The 13,344-nt window shown below is 40.1% G+C and overlaps 1 long non-coding RNA gene across 1 annotated transcript; it reads left to right on the top strand.

The window, feature by feature from the left end:
- The first annotated feature begins 2,241 nt into the window (after window positions 1-2,241).
- On the top strand, window positions 2,242-2,845 carry LOC145734166 (uncharacterized). The gene is made up of 3 exons (XR_014179355.1): window positions 2,242-2,399; window positions 2,468-2,567; window positions 2,800-2,845. It is a non-coding gene; the product is annotated as an uncharacterized LOC145734166 (long non-coding RNA).
- Window positions 2,846-13,344: the final 10,499 nt, after the last annotated feature.

Genomic DNA, 13,344 nt, shown 5'->3' with positions numbered 1-13,344 from the left:
ATGCATGACAGATTCGGACGGTATGAAAACTGTGCCCTGGGGGTACAGACGGGGTCAAAGAATCGGCATCAAGAGGTCGGCCATCCGAGTTGACCAGTTGGGGGTTAAAACGGCCGGAGCTGACAGTCCGAAGAAATCAGTTCGGAAAGACCTGCGTGAGATCAGGTCTGGTTACAGGATTTCGGAGCCGTAGCCTTCGAAGTTAACCGGCAGTGTTATAACATCCAGTACCGGCGGTCCGAAGGAAACGGTTCGGAAATACCTAGGCGATAGTGAGATTGTAGCCTCCGGAGTTGACCAGCAGTGTTATAACATCCGGTACTGGCAGTCCAGAGGAAACAACTCAAATCGCCGAGAGGTTTTCGGAGTCGTGGCCCTCGAAGTTAACCAGCAGTGTTATAACATCCTGTACTGGCGGTCCGAAGGAAACGATTCCGAAATACCTACACCTTCAAACTTGCCCCCAGCAATAATAAGATTTACCGTTCAGCTGGCTGAAGCGTCGGTCGGTAGCGGTCCGGGATGAACCGAACTCCCAGATGAACTTCACAATGTAGCGCGCGGCGCATCACCTGTTTACCAGCTCGCGAGTCGCGACGGCGCGATGTTGCTTCGTTTACGCTACCGCGGCTGCGCGCTGAACCTTGATCGATCGCGGCGGTGCGTTCACCATTCTGTCGCGAAGACGCATTGTAACTTAAGCGTGTGAGGCTGCGCATTGTTTTCTTTAATCTAATTCTACATATTAACAAAAAAATAGTAACTTCGTTACACTAGTGATCTGGGAAAGTTTATAACTGACAGAAAGCAAGTGCATCATAAAATAAGAGATGGAAAACTTGGAGTAGTGGTTGAAGCACATTGGGAAGGAAATCTTAGCTTTAAACCCAAATGTGGACAAAAAGTAACCCTAGAAAAAGTTCTGGTGTGTGAAAATCTATCACATAATTTGCTTTCACTGAAGAAAATTGAACAAAATGGATTAACAGTTTTATTTAAAAATGGTGAAGTATAAGTAATCAACAATAATAAAATCATTTTACAAGGAAATCTGTTTGGTCTGTATGTTAGTGATTTGTGTGCGTAGTTTTCCTATTCAGCAAACATCACAGAAAATGATCCTGATTTATGGCACAGGAGATTGGGACATAGTTGTAATTTTCCATCTACAAATCTGTGTGAAGTTTGTCTTCAAGGAAAACAGATTCAACTTCCTTATCAAAAACTACCTGAAGATAGAAAAGCAAAGTTTATAATGAATGAGGTTTCGACAGACGTATGTGGTCCTATTAGTCCAAAGTATTTAAAAGTTAAGCGTTACTTTGTATCTTTTATTGACCATTATTCACACTTTGTCATATGTTATAGTATTTGAAAAATTTAAAATGTATATCATGTCACGTTCGATTTTTGGCGTTACGAGCTGATACAGATTGGTACCCAGTTTAATTGCGTTTATGAGATAGAGACTTATCGAGCAACAGGTAACCGTTTGCGGTTAGTTTAATTTAAACTGTAATAATTTTTATTTTCTATCCATAGTGTGGGCAAACACATTTCATTTTGTTGCATTTTCAGTTTCTAAAGGTATTTTTAGTAAAATGTTTTCTTAAATTCATACCTGTTTTAAGCGATTTCTAAAGTCTCAAGGTGCTGCTGGCATTTTTGGCAACCATTTCCGGTTTGCCAGTCTTCAGTGTTATTAATGCACTATTTTACACCGCACCGAGACATTCTTAATAATTCACCGGAGCCCTATAAAAGGATTTGTTTATTTCGAATAATTTACCGGTTTATTTTGATTTGTTTTGTGGGGTTATTTCGTAACGTTGACGGCGATCAGCTGTTAGTGACTTATCGTTCGTCATTTGTATGTCATCTTGAACCGTGACAGCTTTCATATTGTAGAGTTTTCCGATGTTGCCGGCTTTCATTTTTAGTTTAACGGAAACACGTGTCCACGTGGAGTGTTCTGATTGGTTGGCCGTGACTGTCAGTTTTTTTGCTATTGTTGGAAGGGTTTCTCTTCATCGGTTTCTTTTTAATTTCTTTCCTGTTGGACCTTCAGAGAAACTTACACGTATCACGTGGGCTTTAAGAGGAATCGCCATTTTGTAGTACCAGTTACGGGATTTTAGTGCGACCTCTTTTTAATAAAAACGGGAGTTATTTGGAGGAATATATCAAGTTTTGTTGGGAACTCCGTTTTTCTCGCTGTATGCGGATTTATAAGCCTTAAAAGTGGTGAGATTTTCTTGTGGAGTGGTGAGTTTGAGGTTAAGTTTTACCATGTGGTTATTTCACTTAGGAAATTAATTTGACCATTAGATTGACCTGAGAGACCTGAGGCAGTCTTGTAGTACCTTTGTTTCGATCTGTTTGGTGGCAGTGTCGCCCAAGTAAGTTTGATTTTGGCCATTTCCAATTTAGCCTCCGGCTAAAACACGTGTTTTCTTCATTTCAATAGCAGTTAGCGGAGTCTTCAATCTGTGACTACACACAGTTTGGTAGCTGGTGACCGAGTATTCGAGAGAATCAACTAAGACCCTTTTGCTCAATCACAAAAGGTAAATTTCGTGCTTTATTTGATTAATTTTGGTAGTAGATTAGTTATAAAATTATCCAGTTGCTTACTGATTGATTTGATTTCTAATTATTGAATATTGTGCTCAACCTTTTGCGTTTTTAATTAATTTGTTTGTAGTAAATTCGATAATGAAGTATTACTAATGAATATAATCAATCTTAATATTTAGTGATTGTAGCGAACACATTGTATTTTGTACTGTATATTCTAAGGGCCCTTCCGCCGGGGTATCTTCCTGCAGGCTCATCTTTACACTGGTAAGGCACCACGAATAGCCTTATTCGTTTCGCTAGCTTACCAAGGTTGTCCGACTACATCTCTTGGACACTGGGCTGTAGCGCTTAGATCGATAGCGGATAGCAGTACACTTGCTCTGTACAGAAAGTAGGATTAGTTTAAGAATCGGATAATATAAAAAAACCATCTGAGGGTAACTGAATTTTGACTGTTTTATTGTTGCTGCAACCTCAAACCTCTCTTTCAGCTATCGTTCTGTGTTGAAGGCTTACTACAATTATTTTCTTGTAAATTAATTGATATTACTTGGCAGGTTTCATTTTGTTTTTTTTTTGTAATCCTCTTTGTTGTCCTGATTACTGGTTTATTGAACTCCAAATACTAACTTTGACATTTTCTGATTTATTGGTTAAAATCAGTGGCGCATAGAACCACCCCAACGCTCTTAACCAACTGAGCATATTAGTCGAGCTTAATTTGCCGCAAATTTTACGTTCAATACGCCAGGACATCAGTGCTTAACATTCACTTAGCTCTAAACTCCAGCAATTTTCTTTTACGAAAGAAATTCCGTGGCAATTTTTTCGAGTAAATAAACCGGTTTAAAAGTCACGTGTTTTATACAGTATTTTATTAAATTTCGACTTCTTATATTACAAAAAAACTAAAATGTCAGTTCTATTAAATTTGCACCGCGCCCCGTAGATGTGACATTGATGTTTATTTGTTTACATCTGTAAATAGGCGAATGTCATTCAGAGTGATTTAATAGTCATTTATACAGCAAGTGACTTAAACCATTTTTTATTCACGAAAAGAACAACTAGGTCCAGATCGTAGCGAGTGGCCTAAGCTCTTCGAGTGAATAAACCGGTTTAAGTCACGTGTACACCTTTGTGACTAAGTATGTTCAGGCCAATTGCGGGTGACAAGTACTACCAAGTAATCTTCATAAAACATCTCATTAACTCAAAGCTAACTAAGGTAAAATTAGTTTTTATTGAATTATTTTGTCATTTATGAAGCAAATCATAAGTTGTAATACATCACTAAAATAAGAATAAAACGTACTATTTGGTGGGCTAAAAATCCAATATGGCGCCCATAAGAAAAAAGAAAGTTGATGATGGCTGCCAAAAAACGAAACATCGTGTGGCAAATTTCAATCTATCATCGAATAGCTGGGAAAAAGTGGCAATGAAAAGATGCTTTTAGTTTTGGGATATCTTTTCAAATAAGGTTAGAAATAAATAAAAACAAAAAATCAATTTTTCAGTTTTTTCCGGATATCTTCGGAAGTACTCGGAAAATCGAAATTTTTAAAAAGGCATTTGGTTGAGCTTTACATTGCGCAACTTTGCCCGAATTTAAACTTTCTCGTATCTCTTATAGTTTCCGAGATCCCAATGGTGAGGGTCGAATTTGAATTACCCTGTATATAAGGACATTTACAGGGAGTATTGTCAAGGTAGTGACTTCTACCTGCTGGTGTTCTTTTATTATATCAGTGACTGATTTAGAGATTTTGTTTTTGTTTTTCTCTCTTTTTTTTTTGTTCATTTCTGTATTTATTGCAGGTGGTTGTTTTTTTTTGTTTTGTAAGGAGGAGTTGGGTTGTGGCATTAAGTTGCTCGTAAGTGAAATTTTTATTTTTTCTTTTGTTCTATTAAGTTCTCTATATTGGTATATTTGGCGAGGAAAACTGATCATCATGGATGTAAACCATCTTGCTAGTGAAGAGCTTAAATACGAACTGTGTATTAGGGGCTTACCTACCACTGAAAGCTTTGTACAGAAACGTGCAACTTTACGCGAGGTATTGCGCAGTGAGAAGCAGGATCAATTACAGCCACCGTCTGGTACCAGTTTTGGAGTAGAGAGTGAACTATGTCTCTGTAGAGGAAAAGTATTTGCAATATAAGGGATATACGGCTGTGTTCTTCAGACAATCAAGCTAATGAGGTTAAACGACTGAATACAATCCTGGTTCATGTGCTGCATAGGTTGCCAAGAGTACATCCTACCACGCCAGAGGATGAAGGGATAAAAGAGGACACTTTCCATCGCTGTAAAAACTTGCAAATTTGCTTAGAAAGGTTGGAGCAAAGAGCTATGGAGGACTTATCCAATTAGAGGAGCGTAAATGAGGAACAAGGTAATGACACTCACGTACCGGTCAGTCATGATCTCATTGTTTTGGACGAGCATCCACATCCACATCAAACGCCTGAGGCATCTGAAGCTCAAGAGGTTTCTAGGGAAGCTCGACGACTTATACGAGTCCCCGATGGGTTGTCTGTCGGTTTTTCCGGCGTTTCTTCAAAGTTAGACGTTCATCCTGCCACTTCGTCTCGATTGACATCAGGTTTACCGCCAACCAATACCGCTTCAGGAATCGAAGTAGGTGACGCTATGGAAGCGCGCAGTGGTTGTCGAGTTTCGAGGAGCGAGACCAATGCCTTTGACAATGCCACTCATCAGGATCCGTATCGTCGTTTCCAGAACTATCGAACACTCAACGATACAGCAGGAGTTGAACCTTGGCAACGAGTCAATGTTGAGAGTAATATGGCAGAGATCAGACGAGCTGCCTTTGGTAGGTCAAGTAGCCAACCTGTGTTGGTCGTAAAACTTTCGTCGTCGCTGATGACCTTAACTTATTGAGGGACAGACAGTCAACAAGAAATTATTTGGACAACCATGAGGAAAGAAACGCGCAAGTTCGTTTCGAGGGCACAAGATCACCACCTCATCAACCTCATCATTTACCTACTGGAAATTCAACCATGCAGGACGAGTTAACTAGATCGTTATCAGTAGCTGAGTTGGCTCGTAGAGTACTTGGGATAGGCGACACTCCAGTTCGTAATTTTGGGCCGTCTTATTTGTCATCTGGTTCTGAGACGTTTCCGGGTCGACATGACATTAGTTGTTGGAATGTAATCTACAATGGGCATACTAGCGTCAATGATTTTCTGGAGAGAATCGAGGAGTTACGATTGTCTCGAGGAGTTTCGAAGGATCATTTATTGCGTTCTGCACTTGATCTTTTTACTGGTGATGCTTTGTTGTGGCTTCGTACCAGGAGATTTGTCGACTGGGAGGACTTGGTTCACCAATTGCCAGATTCTTTTCAGCCTTACGATTATTTCTATAGCTTATGGGACGAGATTCGTAAACGAACTCAGGGGGTCTAGGAACGTGTCTTGACTTGACATCGTTGCAATGGAGAATCTTTTTCGAAAACTTCTTGAACCGCAGCCTGAAGAAGCCAAAGTTAATATTGTCAAAAGAAATCTCTTACCGTATATACAAGTTCAATTGTCAACCCATAAAATCCAATCTATGAATGAGTTGCTGGCACTGAGTCGAGCTATTGAGGAAACAGAGTCGAGAGTTCAGAGGTTTACACCGCCCTCCACTAACTATCGAGCTTTGCTTGAACCATCGTTGGCTTATCACAAACCGTCTGCACAGATCAGCGCAGTGAGTGATCTTCCTCAGTCACGGGGAGTGGAGCAGCGCGATCCGCCTCAATCAGTGTGTTGGAATTGCGATCAGACGGGTCATAGATTTCGACAATGTCCCGCACCTAGAATGCTATTTTGTTACCGTTGTGGTGAGAAGCAGACAACCTTGAGGTCTTGTGGTCGATGTCAAAAAAACGACAGGCTGACGAGGTCGTAGACCGTCTTCCTCGTTCAGATTCTTCTAAAACGGTCACTAGTGAGTCTGGGAAGTCTCAATCACTTGCTGTATTGGACTATGTTTTAGCACACGCCCAAGGTGACCAGCGACCCTTTCTAAATGTGAATATTTTTGGTAAGACACTGTTGGGATTGTTGGACAGTAGCGCGTCGCGCACTATTGTTGGTTCGGCGGGTTGGTCCATTTTGAAATCTCTTGGTACCCTTCAGTCGTGTGAGATTCCTCAGTGTACCGTAGCTAATGGTCAAAGTTGTGTTGTTTTGGGTACCGTCCCTTTACCCATTTCGTTACAGGATCGTGTCATTTTACTGGACGTTCTAGTGGTTCCTGAGTTGCCGTTTACGTTAATTCTTGGAATTGACTTCTGGACTAAAATGCGAATCGTTCCTGATATGTTCAGCGGCGAGTGGACTTTTGCCGATCGAGCGGGGCATGATAGAGTTGAGCTGGCTGCCATTCAGTCTGCGAGTTCCTTGTCCGTATTGCAGAGGGAGATTCTTGAGACATTGATTGAGGAAATTTTTCCCCCGATTAAACAACGCTACTATCTTCTTTCGAAAGCGTTACAAACCGAAGTAAATTCCGAACTAGAGCAGATGCTTGCTGATGATATCATTGAACCTACAGAATCTCCATGGTCTTCACCAATCGTGATGATAAAAAAGAAAACTGGTGGTTGGCGTTTTTGTGTAGACTACCGACAACTTAACAAGGTTACCGTGCCAGACGCATATCCAATTCCTTATGTCTCGGCCACTCTTGACAAGTTGCGCGATGCTCGGTATTTGAGCACTCTGGACATTAAATCCGCCTATTGGCAAATACCAGTGTCTAAAGAATCCCGTCCTCTTACAGCTTTTACCGTCCCGTCACGCGGTCTTTTCCAGTTTAAGCGTATGCCTTTTGGGTTGACCAACGCACCTGCAGTGTGGCAACGGTTGATTGATAGGGTCGTTGGAGTAGACTTGGAGAAGAACGTTTTTGTTTATCTGGACGATGTTATTATTTGCACGTCCACTTTTGATGAACATATAAGAGTTCTGCGGGAAGTTATTTCTCGTGTAACTAAAGCTGGCCTTACCTGAGCTCAATATTTGGGATATATTGTAGATGCTTCAGGATTGCTCGTTGATCCGGCGAAGATTGATGCTATTTTGCAGATTCCGACCCCTAAGAATGTATCTGATATTCGCCGAATTGTAGGTCTTGCTTCTTGGTACCGGCGATTTGTGCCAAATTTTTCGATGGTTATCTCGCCTTTGACTCGCCTGACGTGTAAGAATGCCAGATTCGGATTGTGAAACTGCTTTTAATATGATAAAGGAACATTTGATTAAAGCCCCAGTTTTGTCCTGTCCTGATTTTGACCAGCCGTTTTGTATACAGTGTGACCCTTCTGATTTTGGATTGGGAGCGGTTCTTTCTCAAGTCCAGGACGGAGTTGAGCATGTAATATGTTACTTAAGTCGAAGCTTAAACAAGAACGAAAGACGATACACAACTACCGAGAAAGAATGTCTCGCTGTGTTGTTTGCCGTAGAGAAGTTTCGTCCATATGTCGAAGGAGCTCGTTTCACTGTCATTACCGATCACTACAGCCTTAAGTGGTTGAACAGTATTTAGGACCCTGTAGGGCGTATTGCTAGATGGGCGGTAAGGCTCCAGCAATACGATTTCGAGATCATTCACCGTAAAGGCAAGGAAAACGTTGTTCCCGATGCCCTTTCGAGGTCAGTCCCCGTGGTCGATACAATAACTGACAAGTTGCAGCTACCAATTACGGCAGAGGATTGTAATCAGGATAAGTGGTACAGTGGAATGGTTGACAAGGTCAAGAAAAGTCCGGTAAATTATCCTCTTTGGCGAGTAGATGATCATTTTCTTTTAAAACGAGTTCACACCAAGTATGAAGAGTTATTAGAACCAGAAAATAGATGGTTGATTGTTGTACCCCGAGGAAGCCGAATAACGGTTGAAAAATCCGCGGCACAATCAAAATTATTGTGCAACGACTTTCTAGGGTGCACAAGCAAACAAACTACTTATGCAGATTAATATAAAGTATGTCACTGTAAAAAATATAGGGTGATCTGTTTTATCATCCGTTCTGTACTAGTAAATGGTCTGCAGGGACAAGAAATAATACACTAGTTTTAATTTACCAGTCAATAAATTTTATATTAATAAACAAAAATTAATAAGTTACTGATCTTACAACTTAACGTAGCAAAAAACACAAATACGGGTACAACTATTTAGTTGTACAAATGTCGTAGCAACAACACGACCAAAAAAACTTATAACTAAAAACAAGTCTTATTTTTTAACTAAATATGGCAATCAAATATTCCACAAAATTATTTACATCATCGGTCATAAGAGTAGATAAGTACCAACGTTAATTATCACAATAACGCAGTATTAATCTTTAATAAAATGCTAAGCACCACGTTCAATTATAAAGAGCAAAATACCCAAAATTGTTCTGAGTTGAAGTGACAAAATAATGCGAGAGATGCATATTGCACCTTTATTTCACTAACACTGACACGGGAATTTCACTGCGATTGCATCAAAACAAACAGTACAAATAATAGTCAAACAAACTTACAGTTTAGTCACAGCTTTACTGATCTTTCCGTCAGCCACCAGAGAAATTTTTATTTTACTAGTCCGGGCCTGTCTTTCCAACATTTAACCAACCTGATTTGTCAAATTGGATTTAATCTGGGTTTGTGGTCCACTGTTTTACCGTACAACAATCCTGTATTGCGTTTAATAGGTTAACTTATTTTAACCAGGGCTCTCAGGGGGTCCTTTGACCTAAAATAAAACCACTTGGGGTTCGGATTGGCAATCCGAAGTACTTCACAAATCTGGGTGGCCGTTTTATCAGCCAAAACAAACGGTCTGGGTTTGGATGTAACAATCCAAAAACAAAGTGATACCAAGAGTATGATACTAGTCAACAATCAAATTAACAGCGTGTGTTTTTATGCGAGAGAGAGAAAAATGAGAACGACCTTTCTTGTTAAGAGTTCTCGGGGCACTGGCACGTTCCCAAACAAAGTTTAACGGGTAGACGCTTGGCGACGAGAGAGAGAAATTTCGATGCAACATCGGTTGCGTTGAGTTAGACGGAGAGGACAACACCTACAACAACGCTTCGAAGAAGGTCAGTTTTTTATTGCGCCTGGGCAAGTGGCTATTTTTAAATTAATTTTCGCTTTGTTGCACCGAAAGATCGCAACAACGGTAATTCGGAATCATCATTGTCCTCCTACTTGTGGACACTTGGGTGTTTTTAAGACTACCAACAGATTAAGTCTGATGTTGCGCGGTTCATAGCTAGATGTGATACTTGTCTGAAAACCAAACCAGTACAAAAGGCACCGGCTGGACAAATGTTAAGTCAACAACCTGCTGCGTCTCGTCCGTTCCAAATTATTAGTGTTGACTTAGTAGGACCTCTTCCTCGTTCAACTTCAGGATATCGTTACGTTCTTTCTGTTCTCGACGTATTTAGCAAGTTTGTGCTTTTCTTCCCATTAAGATCCGCTACCGCCCCAGGTATTGTAAAATGGTTGGAGGAACATGTTATTTTGGTTTACGGGATTCCGCAGAAGTTGATTCTAGATAATGGTCCACAGTTTAGAAGTCGTCAGTTTAAAGAACTCATGAACCACTACGGTATTCAGCCTAGATTCACTGCGTATTATCATCCTCAAGCCAACCCCGTAGAACGCGTTCATCGAGTTCTGAAATCAATTATTAGCAGTTATGTGGGCGACAATCATAGGACGTGGGATAGGTTGTTAGCTCGTGCAGGTTGTGCCATTCGCTCGGCTAAACATGAAGTGACTGCACTTACCCCGAATTTTGTGGTTTTTGGAAGAGAGCTTAACTTTGTGAGTACGGATGGGCCAGCTCATGGGACACTGCCTTCTGTTTTTGACCCAGTTGGTCGATCGAGGGTACTGGAGACAGTTTTTGTGGATGTACAGAAAAAGCTTAGACAGGCGTATGACAAAACACGTGTTCGATACAATCTTCGGCGACGTGGTGACAAGTTTGAGATAAACCAGGAAGTGTGGCATAAGAACTACGTTTTGTCCAACGCGGCAGAAAAGTTTACTTCTAAGTTTGCCCCTAAGTTTGTTGGCCCGTTTGTCATTTCTAAGGTAATGTCGCCTTGGACATATCAGCTGTCCGATCACAAAGGTCGTGTCCACGGCATTTGGTATGCTAAGGACTTGAAGCTCCATCCACCGGATGCACTCGATAAAGAGGCTATTATGTCTCTGGAATAGTTTTTTTTTTAATGTTCTATACACTCTAGGTTTTAGGAAAACTTGTATTTTGAGGAAAGGGAGGTGTGTTACGGTTTTTTTTTTGGCAAAAGGTTTGTTTTCTTTGATTTTGGGGGGGTACTTACATTTTGCTATTCTACTGTAATTTACAGTAGGCCGGTTGTCACAAATTACCTTTTTTTAACTAATTCACACACTATCTGAGCAAGTAAGCAAAATGTTTCACTTCTTCTAAGGTAATCTAACATTAAAGATAGTAATAACATACAACTTTAATTTCAATAAATAAATACATGTAAACATTCTCTGGTTTGACATTGACGTGATGGTTTTTTTCAAATCAAAATAGGTTCGTCAGTCTTTAAAATATTATAGAATTAAGTTTCTAAAATACCTTCTTGGGGATTTAAAGAAAAGACTTTGGTAAATTCCTATTTTGTATTGCCAGGAAAAGCCCATCAACAACTCGGGTACGTTTAAGTTGCAATTGTGCTTATAAGTGCTCACTTAATGTAGGTTGCTATTGTCAATCCTAGCGTGCTTGACAGTCATTGTAACTAGAACATGTTTTCTAGGCTTTTTCTTTCCCACTTTTACCTCCGGTGCTCCACAAGGAAATCAGCACTTGACACAATTACAACAATCGATCACCAACTCAACCAACACCAGCACATACACTTGCAATCAGCCCTTGCTGAGAGTCCAGGGACCCAATTCTTGAAAGCAGGGAACAGAATTGTCAAGAGAATTGTTGGTAGAATGTGACAAAAGTAGCTGACAATGGCGGGTTTCTGTCACATTCTACAGGTCTTTCTCTTGATTATTTGTTTTCCTCGCTTCAAGAATACGCCCTCTGATTAATTGACACATTAGGCCTGCCTGTGCAGCATTAACTGAAGTGTCCAGGGAGTATTAGCAATCTTGATATAAGGTCAGTCTAGTCATAAGCAGATCTGCAGGCTGCAAATACAGTTTCCTGGTCTCTGATTCACCATCGAGCCCAAGCCATCGATATATAGTAGTAATATGGAACTTTGACATCTTCCCTTACCAGTGAGAGTGTGCTTACTAAGATTTTTGGGTATGTAAGCGCACACTAAACGCATTTAGTTGGGGTCCAGTGCTGCTTGAAAGCACAAGTTTGTCTAATTTGATCTAAAATATTTGATTGAAGGTTACCTTTTTTTTGCCAACCTTCTGTGGACACAATTTAACACTCACCTCATCCAGACTCGTACCGTAGTTAAGGTTCCGTATTCCCAAAAACCCAACTTTGAGCCCATCATTAAAATAACCACTTACCCTCCCCTTTTGTAAAATGATATGATTATAAATATCATACACATAGTACATATTGCTGTGCTTTTAAACTTGACATTTTAAGGTTAGGTTCTGTACATTAACGTCAATTTCCGTATACTTTTGATTTTTGACAGTCGTTAATTTTGTTTTTAATTAAAGAAGAGGTCTTTGCCATAAAACGGGGTACTTGGTAGTATTATTTGGGATTTGTATTTTGCATTACTGATATTTGGTCTAGCGTTTGGGGATTTCCCGCTTTAGCGTTCGTTTACTGCTCAAGCCCTACACGACGGTGCAAAGTGGGTGGCGCCATTGAAATTTAGCTTGTTAACCTACACCACTCTCCGTGAGTAGTTAGCCTGGGGCATTCACCGAGTGGCTTGAAGAGGTCCCGTGACCACCCAATCTTGTTTTTGTAAAATAAAATTTTTCAGATAGTATTTTCTATCAAGCAAACTCTATTGTTACACAAGGACTACCACAAGGGTCGCCTTTATCACACTTCCTCTACAATATCTACTGCCATGACATATACAACCACAATCTACTTGATAAAAACTACATATGCAAACATGACTACATTACGAATTACTCTACAAACGGACACAAATGACAAAAATAACAGAACGATTAACGAAACTAGAGGCAAAATGGAAAGGCACTCCCCACAACTGGACAATAATAAACCCCCTCTCCCTCACAAGACCAACTAGACAATCTCGCTACGCCTTTCCCCAATATACTCTGTTGGAGCATTTTACCTAAAAAACGGACAAAAACGGAAACTGTTAATTTTAACCTTTTTTATGTAAAACATTTTTTTTAACGTGTAAATATTTATGTAAATACATTAAGCTTTATTTCTGTTACTGTTGCGAACAGATCTGTTTTTTATAATGCTAAATACGGAACGCTCCTGTATGTGTCGTTTTTATTTCGGAACGCGCTGCTCGCGAAAAGAGACATTGCATTTTTTACCTAACCTAACTTGTTTTTTGGGGTTATTATTGATCTTTGCACGGCCAGTGTGGTCTAACTTATTCTTTCCTCCCTTTTGTTATTTTTTTTCAACAATAAAGTTGTTTCAGATGTTATTTTACGTGAAATTCTTAAAATCTACACACCCGTACATTACATGGTCCTTCGACACGGATTTTTCCAGCTAAAACTACGCTACTAAATACAATTATCCATCAAGAC

This window comes from Ips typographus, linkage group LG9 (genome assembly GCF_016097725.1).
Source record: "Ips typographus isolate SLU linkage group LG9, UJ_Ityp_2.0, whole genome shotgun sequence".
In the NCBI taxonomy this organism is placed as follows: Eukaryota; Metazoa; Arthropoda; class Insecta; order Coleoptera; family Curculionidae; genus Ips; species Ips typographus.
Note: the sequence above shows the minus strand (reverse complement) of the source record. Positions and strands in the feature narration are given on the sequence as shown.